This window comes from Ambystoma mexicanum, chromosome 8, assembly GCF_040938575.1.
Source record: "Ambystoma mexicanum isolate Mex_15411 chromosome 8, UKY_AmexF1_1, whole genome shotgun sequence".
In the NCBI taxonomy this organism is placed as follows: domain Eukaryota; kingdom Metazoa; phylum Chordata; class Amphibia; order Caudata; family Ambystomatidae; genus Ambystoma; species Ambystoma mexicanum.
This window is the reverse complement of record NC_090929.1, coordinates 1,011,324,229-1,011,339,998: the sequence shown is the minus strand read 5'-3', so window position 1 is coordinate 1,011,339,998 and position 15,770 is coordinate 1,011,324,229. Positions and strand designations below refer to the sequence as shown.

Sequence of the window (15,770 nt, the reverse complement as noted above, 5' to 3'; positions counted from 1 at the left end):
GGTCTATGGACACTAATGCAACTACACTCTGTGAACACGAAAATGTGCTTTGACAGACAGCTCAGATATGCATCGTGACAAGGAAACCCATAGGAGCAGGTGACAAAAGAAATATGAATCTCTGCATGACATGGCATGTAAGTGATACTTGGTGTGCATGGATCCGTCTAGCAGTGCAGAGTGAAACGCAACAAGAATGTAGCAATGAGCACTACTTGTCGGTGTCAGATGTTTCCCATGTACCGGGGGAGTACCCTTTGGAGAATGTGTCCTTTCACACAGACATGTGCCATGAATGGCTGCCAGACGGGCTATGCCCAGTATGATGGCCAACTGACATTGGTCTGTACATCACAGGACATGCTTTACCCAGGGTTGTCATACAAATGCTGCCATATGTCCCAATACACAATTGATGTGGGTGATGCATGACTGACAAAACACAGGAGGCTCAATGATGGACACTCACCTGATGTGTCCTCATAATTCTCCAGGCCTCTCATGCCTTGCACCTGATCAATGAGAATGAATTCGCTCATGGCCTCTTCATGCAGTGTCAGCTGTTCCTCCTCTGGTGGCTCCCCTCCAGTTGCTAGTACAGAGGTTAGGTTGACACTGAGCTTGTGCTTGGTGCGACGGGTGAGATAATTCCAGTGCTTGATGACCTTTTCCACTGTGCGCATCTCCACTCCTAAGGCATTTATCTGTTCCGTGACACACTGCCAATTCACCATACATTGTGCGACTGTACTTGTGTTCCCCGCATAAAGGTACATGCCACAATGGTGATCTGTCATGTAGTCAAGCAGGATCTGGAGCTCCACATCAGAGAAGTTCTTCTTCCTGTGCGGAACCGTGTCCTGTGCCGTGTCTTGGGGTTTAGCCTCTCCCTGCTGTGCAGGGTGTCCCTTCCTGCCACGAGTGGCACAGGGGGTTGGAGATTAACCTGTCTGTTTTGGCATAAAAGTGCCGGGCCACCGTTGGACTGGGACCTGCCATGACCCTGGGGCCTGGGTCAAGTGTGTCACCAACACATCCCTGACCACCTGGGTCTGGGGCAGGTGTTTCACCACCACTTCCATGACCACCCGTGGCTGAGGCAGGTCTTTCACCACCATCACCCCACCCCAACTCCCTCTAACCCCTTTCCATTTTGGGGCCTTTCCAACCATGTCACAGGTGGAACAGATGAATGGAAAGCACACCAAGTTATTGTCCTGGGCAATGTGTGTCAGGGAATAGTCTATGTGATGTACGACGTAGATGTATGGTCCAGCAAGGCTCAAATGTACCCAAAACGGGAAGAATAAGCGGTATGTGAATCACAGTGGACCCAATAACCAAAAAAGTGCAGACGTAACACCTGGAAAGCTTCCAAAAATTGAAAAAGATGTACGTGATACTCAGTGGCACCCAATAACACAAAAAGTGCGTACGTGACACCAAGAAAACATCCGACAATGAAAAAAGAGGTACACCATCCGCAGTGGCAACCACAAACAGAAAAAGTGCATACGTGACAGACCTCGTGCCTCAAAATAGGGGAAAGAAAAAATGTGTGTATGTGCAGGGGCACAACCCCCCACCCCCAAAGAAAGAACAGTACGCTACCTGAAGAGAACTGATTGCGTGGTCCCCCCAAAATACGTGGAAACTACAATACTCCGTCTTCGTTCCTTCGCGCACACAGCCAGTGATAAGTTTACTCGTCTTTATGCATCCTCATCAATGCCGTGAGCCACGTCGGCACACTGCGTGCAGCATGTGTCACGTATCTTATGCGCTAAGGATATTTGCTCTGTTTTTGGCTGCCTTTCGAGCTGCAGACGGAAGACCCACTCTCCTGCCTCCATACCACGTTACCTACCTCCTCCTGCCCTGTACTGCCTCTAACATTGCCATCTCCTGCTGCCTGTCCTGTGAGTGCCTGCTGCCCACCTGCACTGCATCACGGTGCATGCTTTCCAGCCTGTGCTCCTGTCTCTGGCCTTGTGACCACCTCCGCTGCAGTGTTGGACTCCCACCATCACATACCACCACCACTGATCCACAGCCAATCTCCAGGACCAGCCTACCCACCCACAGCTGCCTTGGTGGTTGCCATGTCCACACCATCTACCTCTGTCCAGAGCAGCATCCACATGGCAGCAAGGCAGAGGGCTGTCAACTTCACTGCCAAAGAAGTTGACATCCTGGTTGATAAGGTCCTGGAAAATTATGATGCCCTCTTCAACTCAGCGATGCAGCACAGCAATGAAGGACGTCTACAGATCTGGGAGGACATAACATCTGCCATCAACATGGAGGGGGTGGCAATCCGCTGCTACAAGACAGTCCAGAAGCGCTGGAGGAACTTAAATCCAGGACCCATGTCAAGGCCCGGCACTTCCTGAAGGCCGGTGCAACCGCAGAGGTGCACAGTGCGCGCTGGTGCCGGTTGTCCAACAACAACATGCAGGGCCTGGCGGGGTTTTACCCGGAGCTACATGCCCAGGCCTGCGAGTTGCAACGATGTCTGGAATAGGATGGTGAGTAGGCATGTGTTGTACTGCTCTATGGTGCATGTGTATTATGCATGTGCTAGCATGTTTGCAGTGACCCCCTTAATTTTGAAGCATGTGTGTCTCACCAACAAACATCTGCATGCAGGCCCCAGACAATGATCCCCACATGGGACATCAGACCTGCGTGGATTCGAAATGCACTGTAATTTGCATTGTGTGTGGTAATACATGTTTGCAAACTGTACACATGCAATGTTTCTTGTGTCTGAGACATGCCTGGATGGCAAGTTTGACAGTTGAGGGAGTGCTGACCATGTCATGTGCATGCATGCTGCTCATGTGGTTGTGGCGACAATAGCAATGTGTGACTATGCATCACTCATGCCTGGAGGTCAAATGTGCTTTTGGATGTTTTGCGTAGTCACGTTTGGGCAATGCAGTTAGCGGACTGTGATGTGATCGGTCATGACACGGCTTGTGCACTCGGAGTGATGTGTGTGCATGCCATGTGGATGTGTTTGGGGCTATGGCATGCCACGTGTGCCTGTTCAGTTGATGCATGTGTGTGTTGCATGTGCACAGGGGGGGTGTTGGCAGAGGCATGTTGTTTGATGTGATGGTGTGGAGAGGTGCCCAGGCAGGTGTTGGCATGGCCATGCTGTGAGTGGTGCAAGTATGGTTGGCCACTGGTGGCCATGATTCCACTGTGTGTCTTACCCACAATGTGTCAACGGCATTGGGACGCCAAATCTGTGTTCACATTCTTTACGTGTGTGTACATCATACAAGTTTTCTCCCTGCCCAGCCCGGTGCCCATGTGGTATGTCTACCGTGGATGTGCATCAGGTTGCAGTTGGGTCACGTTGGACTTCCCCTAGGGTCATGTGATTCATCTTGGTACATGTCTGTGCTCTGGCCACATTGTACTGCATTTACATGCGGATGTGTCATGGAAGTGTTTTTCATCGTCCCTGGGTTGTTGTGTCTGTTTGGATGTGGATTGCATGTCAATGGGGGTCATTATGACCTGGGCGGTAAGGGATACCGGGCACCGGTAAGGAGACCAGTGCCGGTAATCCCTTACTGCCCTAATCCGAGGTCCCTTGGCGGGGACCGTAAGGAACGTATGGTCTGACCACACGTCCCTTACGGGTCCCGCTAAGGGACCTGGGTGCTAATAACGGGTTTGCAAGTCGCGAGCCCGTTATTAGCACCATCCCCATTCCCATTGAGCCCTAATGGGGCTCAAATGGGAATGGGGAATGGTGTGTTCAATAGGGACTTACCGGTCCCGCCAGGTTCGGACTACACCGGTAAGTCCCCATTGAACAACACCAGACACGGGCACGGTATGGGAGGCAGCCATGGAGCCAATAGCTCCATGGCTACCGCCCAGGTCGTAATGACCCCCAATGTGTGTGGCTGTGGATGTTGCTGATTGTTCCATGGACATGTCATGTTCCTGCTAATGGTGTTGATGCTACATCGGCTTAGTTGCAGTACACTGATGTTGCACTTCTGTGTCTCCTTTACCCCAGTTTCTGCAGCTGATGAAGAGGTCGGAAGCGGTGCTGTGGAGCATGGAAGCAGGGATCACTCCACCAGACATAGGTTCCAGACCCAGCCACTCCCCCGTGATAGCTCATCTTTGGGGAACGATGTGGCTGAGGTAGCATCTGTACCAACGGGCGACCGGGTGATGCATCACAGGGACCATCCATGGTGGAAGACACCCTGGAGTCATCCAGGTTGTTGGAGGGGGAGGCGGAGGAGGTGGCTGTTGCAGCCCAGCCCAGCCCATGGGGTCAGGTTGGGGTGTTGAGGTGGGAGTGCCTGCTGCCATCCTGTCCCAGGGCCATCAGATACAGAACTGTGCACCTGCCAGGATGCCTCCACCCAGACCAGCATCCCGTTGCCGGTTGATGTGTCCATCTGGGATCATGTGCTCCCCCTGCTGGCCGGGCTTACAAGGCGGGCAGCAGTTACTCGTGATGATGGGCAGGCTACTCATTTTCTGCTCGCCCATCATCACAATGAGCTGTACCGCCTTGTGGCCTTGTTGGAAGCAGGCCTGTTCCCTGCTGAGCTCTGTGGGCTGTTCACTGCTGCAACCACCTTCTCGGCTTCCTCCTCTGTTCACCAGCCATCCTCCGGGGTGCCTTCGGACCACATACCAGCAGGGCCCCCTGTGCACTAGTCCCAACCACATCCCCGCGTCTGGTGGAGCTTACATCCCCGCCCAAGGTGATAGTCATATGTACGGCAGCTGAGGTGGTCACTGTGCCTACCCAGGCACTGACAGGGGCATAGGCAATGGAGGGACAGCAGGCACCACAGAGCAGTGCAGGTGCTGTACGTCCCCGATGATAATCATCAGGGCGGAGGGTGTACCAAGGGAGTGTGCATTGGGCACAGCGGCAGCAGGTGGCAATGAGGAGGAGGTGTTATGTTGCAGGGAAGACCACCCCAAGGAGGCATGTGGAAAGTTTGAAGCAGGAAGACAAAGTGGGATTGATGCACTCAATGTCTTCCGTGTTCAGGAGCTATGAACGGCAGCTGGTGGCAGAGAGGCAGCAGCAAAGGAAGCTAGAGTGGCGATGGCCAGGGCTGAGGTTGTGCTGCGTTGGGCAAGGAGACAGGCTTCCATCCTGGAGGCCACTTTCAGGGTGGCGCAGGAGGCCAAAGCACAGATGATGTCCATGCTGCAAGCCCTCCAGGAAACAAGGGAGGCCCACCTGATCAAGGAGGACTGAGGGTGCGACTTAGCCCTGGTAGACAGCTTGAGTGAGATTGGAGCAGAGGACTAGCCCGCTGCCTTTCTATATAGTTATTTAAGGGTAGGTTTCCTTTTTTTATTTATTATTTGCCCCAGACTTTGAAGACTGTCCTTCCCTGGTTTTTCTGTATATAGTTATGTAGGTGTAGGGTTGTTTTGTAATTTCATATTTTCCACCAGGCTGCTTAGACCTTCATTACCCAATTTTACTTGCACATATTTTTGTTTATTACATCTTTCATTTTGTTCCATTCCACGCTTCATGCAGTTCATTTGCGTGTCTGCATCTTTGATTGTTCACTTTTCAGCCAGTGCATCTCTCCGTTACAAGTCATGTGTCTTGTGGTGTGCCTGTGTGTGTGTTGCTGTTGCTGTAATGGTTGGGGCTGGAAGGATACACATGTGCCTGACATGTGGGTGTGGGTCCATCAAACGACTGGGTCTGCACTGTATGTTTTCATTTGTATTTACATGTGCAGCATCACTGACTACACCTAACAATACTACTCCTACACCTTCCCACAAACCTTCACTCTGCTTTAGCTTCTCCAAAATCTCTACTCTCGAGGTCGAAATAGTTATACTTTCCCTCAAATCCTCGAACTGTAAAGACGACCAATGCCCAGCCCAACTAATTAAGGATGCAGCTAGAGAACTAGCACCTTTCATATCAAAGCTTATCAACGCATCCTTCTCCTCAGTTACTATCAACGGCAACCTTAAGGATTGCTGGGTACTCCCTCTCCTTAAAAAACAGACATTAGACCCAACCATACCGACCAACTATGGGCCCATCACCACCATGCCATTCCTCCTTAAAATCTTAGACTAGGTGACATATCTCCAAATATAGAAGTATCTGGAGTTCAACCATCTCCTAGGAGCCCGCCAATCAGGTTTCCGGCCCCAGAATGGCACTGAAACGGCTCTAATTGATCTCAAGGCCCAAATTGATGAACTGAGGGACAAGGGAAAATCAACCCTGCTCCTCCTTCTCGACCTCTCAGCTGCATTTGACCTGGTGAACCACAAGGTCTTATGTAACCATTTGAACTGAGCAGCACACTTTTCAAAGGAGGCTATAGTTTGGATACAATCATTCCTCAGCAACAGGACTATGAGAGTCTTCGCTCCCTCTGCAGCTGCAGACCCAATCCCTATCACTTGTGGAGTCCCTCAGGGACCTTCTGTCTCACCTACCCTATATAACATATTTACGGAGCCTCTATTTGACGATCTGGACCTTCTGGGTATCACCTACACCAACTATGCAGATGATACTCAGATTCTCTTACCACTTTCTGGGGATTACGACAAGGATCTGGCCGTGGTAAATAAAGTTTACATCATCATTCAGGCATGGATGGCCGCACATAGTCTCTGCCTGATTGATGACAAAACCAAGCTAATTATCCTAGGCACCACACCTAGCATCAAAGAATTTAGCCCTAAATATACGTCCTTTAACATTAACGGGAACCTCATTAAAGTTGCCAAAGAGCTAAAAACTCTAGGCTTCTACCTCTATTCCACCTTCACATTCACCAAACAAGTAAAGCCATGGCGTCAGACACTGCATATACTTGCAAATTAATTAGAGCTGGTAAACCTTTCCTATCTACGAACAGCCGCATTATCCTGGCCAGAGCTCTAATCCTCTCCAAATTGGACTATTCTAACTCCCTCTCCATTGGTGCAAACATTGGTGCAAACCAGTACATTATTAGGAGAATACAGACACTCCTGAACAATGCCCTCAGAGTGCCCTTAAGTTTAGCAAGGAAAGAGCACATCTGAGTGATCAGAAGACAACATAACTGGCTATCCAGCAGCGATAAAATCCCGGCCTCTCTCGTCTTCAAATGCCTAAACACTTGTCAAACATTGAGTGGATGGCCACAGTGTTTTCGATGCAATGTAGTGCTGTCTGGCTGTGGGGCATCGGATTCCAGTCTGCCAGGAAGAGACAGCGGATGCTCGAGTCCAGGATTGGTCTTCAGTGCTTCCTGTTGATCGTGTTGGTGGTGGACAATGGGGCTCAAATGGGAATGGAGAATGGTGTGTTCAATAGGGACTTACCGGTCCCGCCAGGGTCGGACTACACTGGTAAGTCCCCATTGAACAACACCAGACACGGGCACGGTATGGGAGGCAGCCATGGAGCCAATAGCTCCATGGCTACCGCCCAGGTCGTAATGACCCCCAATGTGTGTGGCTGTGGATGTTGCTGATTGTTCCATGGACATGTCATGTTCCTGCTAATGGTGTTGATGCTACATCGGCTTAGTTGCAGTACACTGATGTTGCAGTTCTGTGTCTCCTTTACCCCAGTTTCTGCAGCTGATGAAGAGGTCGGAAGCGGTGCTGTGGAGCATGGAAGCAGGGATCACTCCACCAGACATAGGTTCCAGACCCAGCCACTCCCCGTGATAGATCATCTTTGGGGAACGATGTGGCTGAGGTGGCATCTGTACCAACGGGCGACCGGGTGATGCATCACAGGGGCCATCTATGGTGGAAGACACCCTGGAGTCATCCAGGTTGTTGGAGGGGGAGGCGGAGGAGGTGGCTGTTGCAGCCCAGCCCCTGGGGTCAGGTTGGGGTGTTGAGGTGGGAGTGCGTGCTGCCATCCTGTCCCAGGGCCATCAGATACAGAACCGTGCACCTGCCAGGATGCCTCCACCCAGACCAGCATCCCGTTGCCGGTTGATGTGTCAATCTGGGATCATGTGCTCCCCCTGCTGGCCGGGCTTACGAGGCGGGCAGCAGTTACTCGTGATGATGGGCAGGCTACTCATTTTCTGCTCGCCCATCATCACAATGAGCTGTACCGCCTTGTGGCCTTGTTGGAAGCAGGCCTGTTCCCTGCTGAGCTCTGTGGGCTGTTCACTGCTGCAACCACCTTCTCGGCTTCCTCCTCTGTTCACCAGCCATCCTCCGGGGTGCCTTCGGACCACATACCAGCAGGGCCCCCTGTGCACTAGTCCCAACCACATCCCCGCGTTTGGTGGAGCTTACATCCCCTCCCGAGGTGATAGTCATATGTACGGCAGCTGAGGTGGTCACTGTGCCTACCCAGGCACTGACAGGGGCATAGGCAATGGAGGGACAGCAGGCACCACGGAGCAGTGCAGGTGCTGTACGTCCCCGATGATAATCATCAGGGCGGAGGGTGTACCAAGGTAGTGTGCATTGGGCACAGCGGCAGCAGGTGGCAATTAGGAGGAGGTGTTATGTTGCAGGGAAGACCATCCCGAGGAGGCACGTGGAAAGTTTGAAGCAGGAAGACAAAGTGGGATTGATGCACTCAATGTCTTCCGTGTTCAGGAGCTATGAACGGCAGCTGGTGGCAGAGAGGCAGCAGGCAAAGGAAGCTAGAGTGGTGATGGCCAGGGCTGAGGTTGTGCTGCGTTGGGCAAGGAGACAGGCTTCCATCCTGGTGGCCACTTTCAGGGTGGCGCAGGAGGCCAAAGCACAGATGATGTCCATGCTGCAAGCCCTCCAGGAAACAAGGGAGGCCCACCTGATGGAGGACTGAGGGTGCGACTTAGCCCTGGTAGACAGCTTGAGTGAGATTGGAGCAGAGGACTAGCCCGCTGCCTTTCTATATAGTTATTTAAGGGTAGGTTTCCTTTTTTTATTTATTATTTGCCCCAGACTTTGAAGACTGTCCTTCCCTGGTTTTTCTGTATATAGTTATGTAGGTGTAGGGTTGTTTTGTAATTTCATATTTTCCACCGGGCTGCTTAGACCTTCATTCCCCAATTTTACTTGCACATATTTTTGTTTATTACATCTTTCATTTTGTTCCATTCCACGCTTCATGCAGTTCATTTGCGTGTCTGCATCTTTGATTGTTCACTTTTCAGCCAGTGCATCTCTCCATTACAAGTCATGTGTCTTGTGGTGTGCCTGTGTGTGTGTTGCTGTTGCTGTAATGGTTGGGGCTGGAAAGATACACATGTGCCTGACATGTGGGTGTGGGTCCATCAAACGACTGGGTCTGCACTGTATGTTTTCATTTGTATTTACATGTGCAGCATCACTGACTACACCTAACAATACTACTCCTACACCTTCCCACAAACCTTCACTCCGCTTTAGCTTCTCCAAAATCTCTACTCTCGAGGTCGAAATAGTTATACTTTCCCTCAAATCCTCGAACTGTAAAGACGACCAATGCCCAGCCCAACTAATTAAGGATGCAGCTAGAGAACTAGCACCTTTCATATCAAAGCTTATCAACGCATCCTTCTCCTCAGGTACTATCCCCAGCAACCTTAAGGATTGCTGGGTACTCCCTCTCCTTAGAAAACAGACATTAGACCCAACCATACCGACCAACTATGGGCCCATCACCACCATGCCATTCCTCCTTAAAATCTTAGACTAGGTGACATATCTCCAAATATAGAAGTATCTGGAGTTCAACCATCTCCTAGGAGCCCGCCAATCAGGTTTCCGGCCCCAGAATGGCACTGAAACGGCTCTAATTGATCTCAAGGCCCAAATTGATGAACTGAGGGACAAGGGAAAATCAACCCTGCTCCTCCTTCTCGACCTCTCAGCTGCATTTGACCTGGTGAACCACAAGGTCTTATGTAACCATTTGAACTGAGCAGCACACTTTTCAAAGGAGGCTATAGTTTGGATACAATCATTCCTCAGCAACAGGACTATGAGAGTCTTCGATCCCTCTGCAGCTGCAGACCCAATCCCTATCACTTGTGGAGTCCCTCAGGGACCTTCTGTCTCACCTACCCTATATAACATATTTACGGAGCCTCTATTTGACGATCTGGACCTTCTGGGTATCACCTACACCAACTATGCAGATGATACTCAGATTCTCTTACCACTTTCTGGGGATTACGACAAGGATCTGGCCGTGGTAAATAAAGTTTACATCATCATTCAGGCATGGATGGCCGCACATGGTCTCTGCCTGACTGATGACAAAACCAAGCTAATTATCCTAGGCACCACACCTAGCATCAAAGAACCTAGCCCTAAATATACGTCCTTTAACATTAACGGGAACCTCATTAAAGTTGCCAAAGAGCTAAAAACTCTAGGCTTCTACCTCTATTCCACCTTCACATTCACCAAACAAGTAAAGCCATGGCGTCAGTCACTGCATATACTTGCAAATTAATTAGAGCTGGTAAACCTTTCCTATCTACGAACAGCCGCATTATCCTGGCCAGAGCTCTAATCCTCTCCAAATTGGACTATTCTAACTCCCTCTCCATTGGTGCAAACATTGGTGCAAACAAGTACATTATTAGGAGAATACAGACACTCCTGAACAATGCCCTCAGAGTGGCCTTAGGTTTAGCAAGGAAAGAGCACATCTGAGTGATCAGAAGACAACATAACTGGCTATCCAGCAGCGATAAAATCCCAGCCTCTCTCGTCTTCAAATGCCTAAACACTTGTCAAACATTGAGTGGATGGCCACAGTGTTTTCGATGCAATGTAGTGCTGTCTGGCTGTGGGGCATCGGATTCCAGTCTGCGAGGAAGAGACAGCGGATGCTCGAGTCCAGGATTGGTCTTCAGTGCTTCCTGTTGATCGTGTTGGTGGTGGACATGTTGGTGGTGTGTTTCATGGTGGAGGCAGACCACAGAGGTGAGTTGCAGTCATACATTGAATTGCATGCATGGGAGACTGCCTGGGGGCTGATTGGTGTAGTGTTGGAGGTGAAGGGGGCTGGTGGGTGGTGTCTGGACTTGAGGGGGCTGCATGAAGTGGTGTCAGAGGTGAAGGGGGCTGGTGGGTACTGTCTGGACTTGAGAAGGCTGCCTGGAGTGGTGTTGAAGGTGAAGGGGGCTGGTGGGTGGTGTATAGACTTGAGGGGGCTGCCTGGAGTGGTGTCAGAGGTGAACGGGGCTGGTGGTTGGAGTCTGGACTTGAGGGTGCTGCCTGGAGTGGTGTCAGAGGTGAGGGCAGTGTGGGGAGGAGAGTTTACTATCAGGGGGCTACCTGGGGTAGTGTTTGAGGTGAAGGGGGCTGCCTTGGGTAGTGTCAGATGTGAAGGGGGCTGGTGGGTGGTGTCTGGGCTTGGGGAGGCTGCCGTGGGTTGTGTCGGAGGTGATGGGGGTTGGTGGGTGGTGTCTGGACTTGAGAGGGCTGCATGGAGTGGTGTCGGAGGTGAAGGGGGCTGGTGGGTGGTGTCTGGACTGGAAGGGGCTGTCTGGAGTGGTGTCGGAGGTCAGGGTAGTGTGGGGAGGGGAGTGTATTATCGGGGGCTGCCTGCGGTAGTCTTGGAGGTGAAGGGGGCTGGTGGATATTGTCTGGACTTGATGGGGCTGTCTGGGGTAGTGTCTGAGGTGGAGGGGGCTGGTGGGTGGTGTCTGGACTTGAGAGAGCTGCCTGGGGTGGTGTCGGAAGTGAAGGGCGCTGGTGGGTGGTATTTGGACTTGAGGGGGCAGCCTGGGGTAGGGTCAGAGTTGAATGGGGGCTGCCTGGGGTAGTGTCCAAGGTGAAGGGGGCTGCCTGGGGTGGTGTCTGAGGTGAGGGCAGTGTGGGGAGGGGAGTGGTGGGCGGTGTCTGGACTTCAGGGGGCTGCCTGGGGAGGTATCAGAGGTGAAGGGGGCAGGTGGGTGGTGTCTGGACTTGAGGGGGCTGTTTGGGGTAGTGTTGGGGGTGAAGGGGATTGTGGGTGTTGTCTGGACTTGAAGGGGCTGCCTGGAGTGGTGTTGGAGGTGAAGGGGGCTAGTGGGTGGTGCCTGGACTTGAGGGGGCTGCCTGGAGTGGTGTCGGTGGAGAGGGCAGTGTGAGGAGGGGAGTGTACTATTGTTGGATTGCCTGGGGTAGTGTCGAAGGTGAAGGGGGCTACCTGGGGTAGTGTTGGAGGTGAAGGGGGCTGGTGGGTGGTGTCTGAATTTGAGGGGGCTGCCTGGGGTGGTGACAGAGGTAAAGGGGGCTGCCTGGGGTGGTGTCAGAGGTGAAGGGGGGTGCCTAGGGAAGTGTCAGAGGTGAAGGGGGGTGCCTGGGGTGGTGTCCGAGGTGAGGGCAGTGTGGGTAGGGGGGTGTACTATCGGGGGGTTCCGTGGGTAGTGTTGGAGGTGAAGGGGGCTGGTGAGGGTGTCTGGATTTGAGAGGGCTGCCTGGAGTGGTGTCGGAGGTGAAGGGGGCTGGTGGGTGGTGTCAGGACTTGGGGGTGCTGCCTGGGGTGGTGGCAGAGGTGAAGGGGGTGGTGGGTGATGTCTGGACTTGAGGGGGCTGCCTGGGGTGGTGTTGGAGGTGAATGAGGCTGGTGGGTGGTGTCTGGACTTGAGGGGGCAGCCTGGGGTAGTGTCAGAGGTGAAGGGGGCTGCTGTGGTAGGGTCAGAGGTGAAGGGGGCTTCATGGGATAGTGTCAGAGGTGAAGGGGGCTAGTGGGTGGTGTCTGGACTTGAAGAGGCTGCCTGGAGTGGTGCCAGAGGTGAAGGGACTGGTGGGTGGTGGCTGGACTTGAGGAGGCTGCCTGGAGTAGTGTCGGTTGTGAGGGCAGTGTGGGGAGGGGAGTGTACTATTGGTGGCTGACTGGGGTGGTGTTGAAGGTGAAGGGGGCTGGTGGGGGGTGTCTGGAGTTGAGGCGGCTGTCTGGGTTAGTGTCCGAGGTGAAGGGGGCTGCCTGGGGTGCTGTCAGAGGTGAGGGCAGTGTGGGGAGGGGGCGTGTGCTAGAGGGGCCTGCATGGGGTAGTGTCTGAGGTGAAGGGGGATGGTGGGGGGGTATCTGGACTAGTGGGGGCTGCCTGGGGTGGTGTCAGAGGTAAAAAAGGCTGGTGGGTGGTGTCTTGACTGGAGGGGGCTGACTGGGATGGTGTTCGAGGTGAATGAGGCTGGTGGGTGGTGTCTGGACTTGCGGGGGGCTGCCTGGAGGGGTGTTGGAGGTAAAGGGGCTGGTGGGTGGTGTCTGGAGTTAGGGTGGCTATCTGGAGTAGTGTGGGAGGTGAAGGAGGCTGGTGGGTGGTGTCTGGACTTGAGGGGGCTGTCTAGGGTGGTTCCGGAGGTGAAGGGGACGTGTGGGTGGTGTGTGGACTTGAGGAGGTTGCCTGGGGTAGTGTCAGAGGTGGAGGGTGCTTCCTTGGGTAGTGTCGAAGGTGAAGGGGGCTGCCTGGGGAGTTGTTGTAAGTGAGGGCTGTTTGGGGTGGCGAGTATACTATCGGGGGCTGCCTGGGGTGGTGTCGTAGGTGAAGCGTTCTGGTGGGTGGTATATGCCGGCAGATTGGGTGCCTAGGTTGTAGGGGGGGTGGACTTGCAGTTTCGCAGGGGTGCCTTAACATGCGAGGGAGCCCATGCGTTTTCATTGGGTGGGCAGCCTTAGATTACGAGAGAGCCTGGGTGTTTTCTTTGGGGGTGCAGCCTCGACTTACGAGGAGGATCTCGCTTTTTGCATGGCTGCCGCCTTAGTTTACAAGGGAGCCCGCGTGTTTTCATTTGGGGGTGCAGCCTAAACTTACGAAGTGGCTCTCGTGTTTTCGCAGGGGTTCCGCTTTAGGTTATGAGGGAGCCTGCACGTTTTCCTTCGGGGTGCAGCCTCGACTTTCGTGGTAGCTCTCAGGTTTTTGCAGTGGTGCTGCTTTAGCTTATGAGGGAGCCTATGTCTTTTCGTTGGGTGTGCAGCCTCGATTTACGAGGAAGCTCTCGCGTTTTTGCAGGGGTGCCACCTGCTTATGTGGGGGCCCACGCTTTTTCGCAGTGATGCTGGATGGTGGTTCAGGGGTGGATGCAGCGGTTTGCGCTTGGGTTGGGGTATGTCTTGGGTTTTTGTTTGCTTGGGGGTGTGTTGTGTGCATTCCTCATGCAGCTGCATCCCTTTGAGTGTCTGCTGGAATTGCACGTTTGGATCCATGAATACGCAGAACGTGCCGATTTTATTAATCATACAGTCTTGCGCAGTGTCCTTCTCAGCGCGCAGCCTTTCCGGGATTTCTGCGCAAATTTCCATGAATTGGGCCCTAAGTGTTTGGTAATGTCACCTCCTGTAATACAAACAAAACGGAAATACCATTACTGCGTGCAGTATGCATTTGGTAGCAGGAAGAGTACACATGATTTAGAGACATGCAGATCCTTCAGTTATTCCCCATTCTGCAGACCCAGAGGACTCCAAAGAGATAAGTAATTAACCAGTAATTGTTTTGTGTGCATGAAATATCCTCCACATACTACCAGGCTGTTTCTAGAGAGTTTCATTTTGAAACTCTAAATTTGACGGTGTGGTAAAAGTGGCAGTAATTCTGTTACCACCACCTTTTTACCACACTGCTAACTCTAAATGATGCCCAAAATGTTAATTCACTAAACCTGAACAAATCATTGCATTTGTAATTGTTTTTCATGCTTGCAAAAATTCCCCATTTCTACGTAACATTACCCAGGAATTGAATGGGTTGAACGGGAAGAAAGAAGTCAAGGTTTCTTTTGTACTGTATGTATTAGATTAGCAGATCAATATATCTTCCAATGTTTATGTGCACTATTGCATGTGTTGAGAACATATACACTAACAAAGAGGTGCCTCCGCTCAGTATGTGCAGCCACATCTGTGGAGGAAATCGCCAGAAAAGCAGAACTATGTTTTATGTTACTGTATGCAATTTTTTTCTCATGAATCTTCATGAGAGATATCTTGAAAACCTGTCAGGATTCCGGCCAGCGAGGCCTGGAGTTGGTCAACCCTGTGAGTCTATAATGAGTGAGACATAGTTTGAAGAGATCCTGGTGAGGTCTTCTCTGAATAGGCCATAGAGACAGCTGCAGAGCCTTCTGATAATTTGGAGAAAAGGGACTGTAATCATTACTGAGTCTGGGCTAATTATGTGAGAAGTGAAGGAGCCATTCAGCCTCAAGAACATGCCCTCTAACTCAGGAAACTGGATACAAGTATGAGTTTGTATTGTGGAGTAATTGTGTGCACACCCTGGGTTGACTTAAATCAAAGGCAGATTAGTTCTCCCCTCTGGATCCATTAAACACTATCAAGTTTTTATCAAGCACTCCTACTCCTCAACCTCTCTGCAGCCTTTGACACCATCGACCACACCATTCTACTAAACATCCTAGCCCTTAGAATGAATCTCTCTGGCACCGTACTCGACTGCCCCCCCCCCCCTTTCTCACTGATAGGACACACTTTGTCTCCATGCCCCATTAACGATCAACCCCCACCCCTGTCAAGTATGGGGTCCCGCAAGGCTCTTCTCTATCTTCACTCTTTTTCAAACTATAGGTTGAATCCCTTGGACAGACCCTTAGTAAGAACAATATACATTTACACCAATACGCAGATGACACACAAATATACTTCCAAATTCCATTCCCTTCACAACACTGCACCCTCAAACCCTGTCTCTCTACCATCGCCAACTGGATGGCCACCCACTTCCTCCAACTCAACCCTTCTGAAACAGAGTACCTGCTTATCTGCCCACCAAGGTACAAACCCGACCTCACCCCCTGGATTCAAGAACTCGCCAGAGATAACCCACACATATCTC

At 51.9% G+C, this 15,770-nt stretch overlaps 1 protein-coding gene across 1 annotated transcript in view; it reads left to right on the top strand.

Annotated features, from left to right (window-relative positions):
- The window catches only part of LOC138472655 (mucin-5AC-like), a 515,681-nt gene that overhangs the window by 242,504 nt on the left and 257,407 nt on the right, over positions 1-15,770 (top strand). The gene's annotated exons all lie outside the window — the stretch shown is intronic.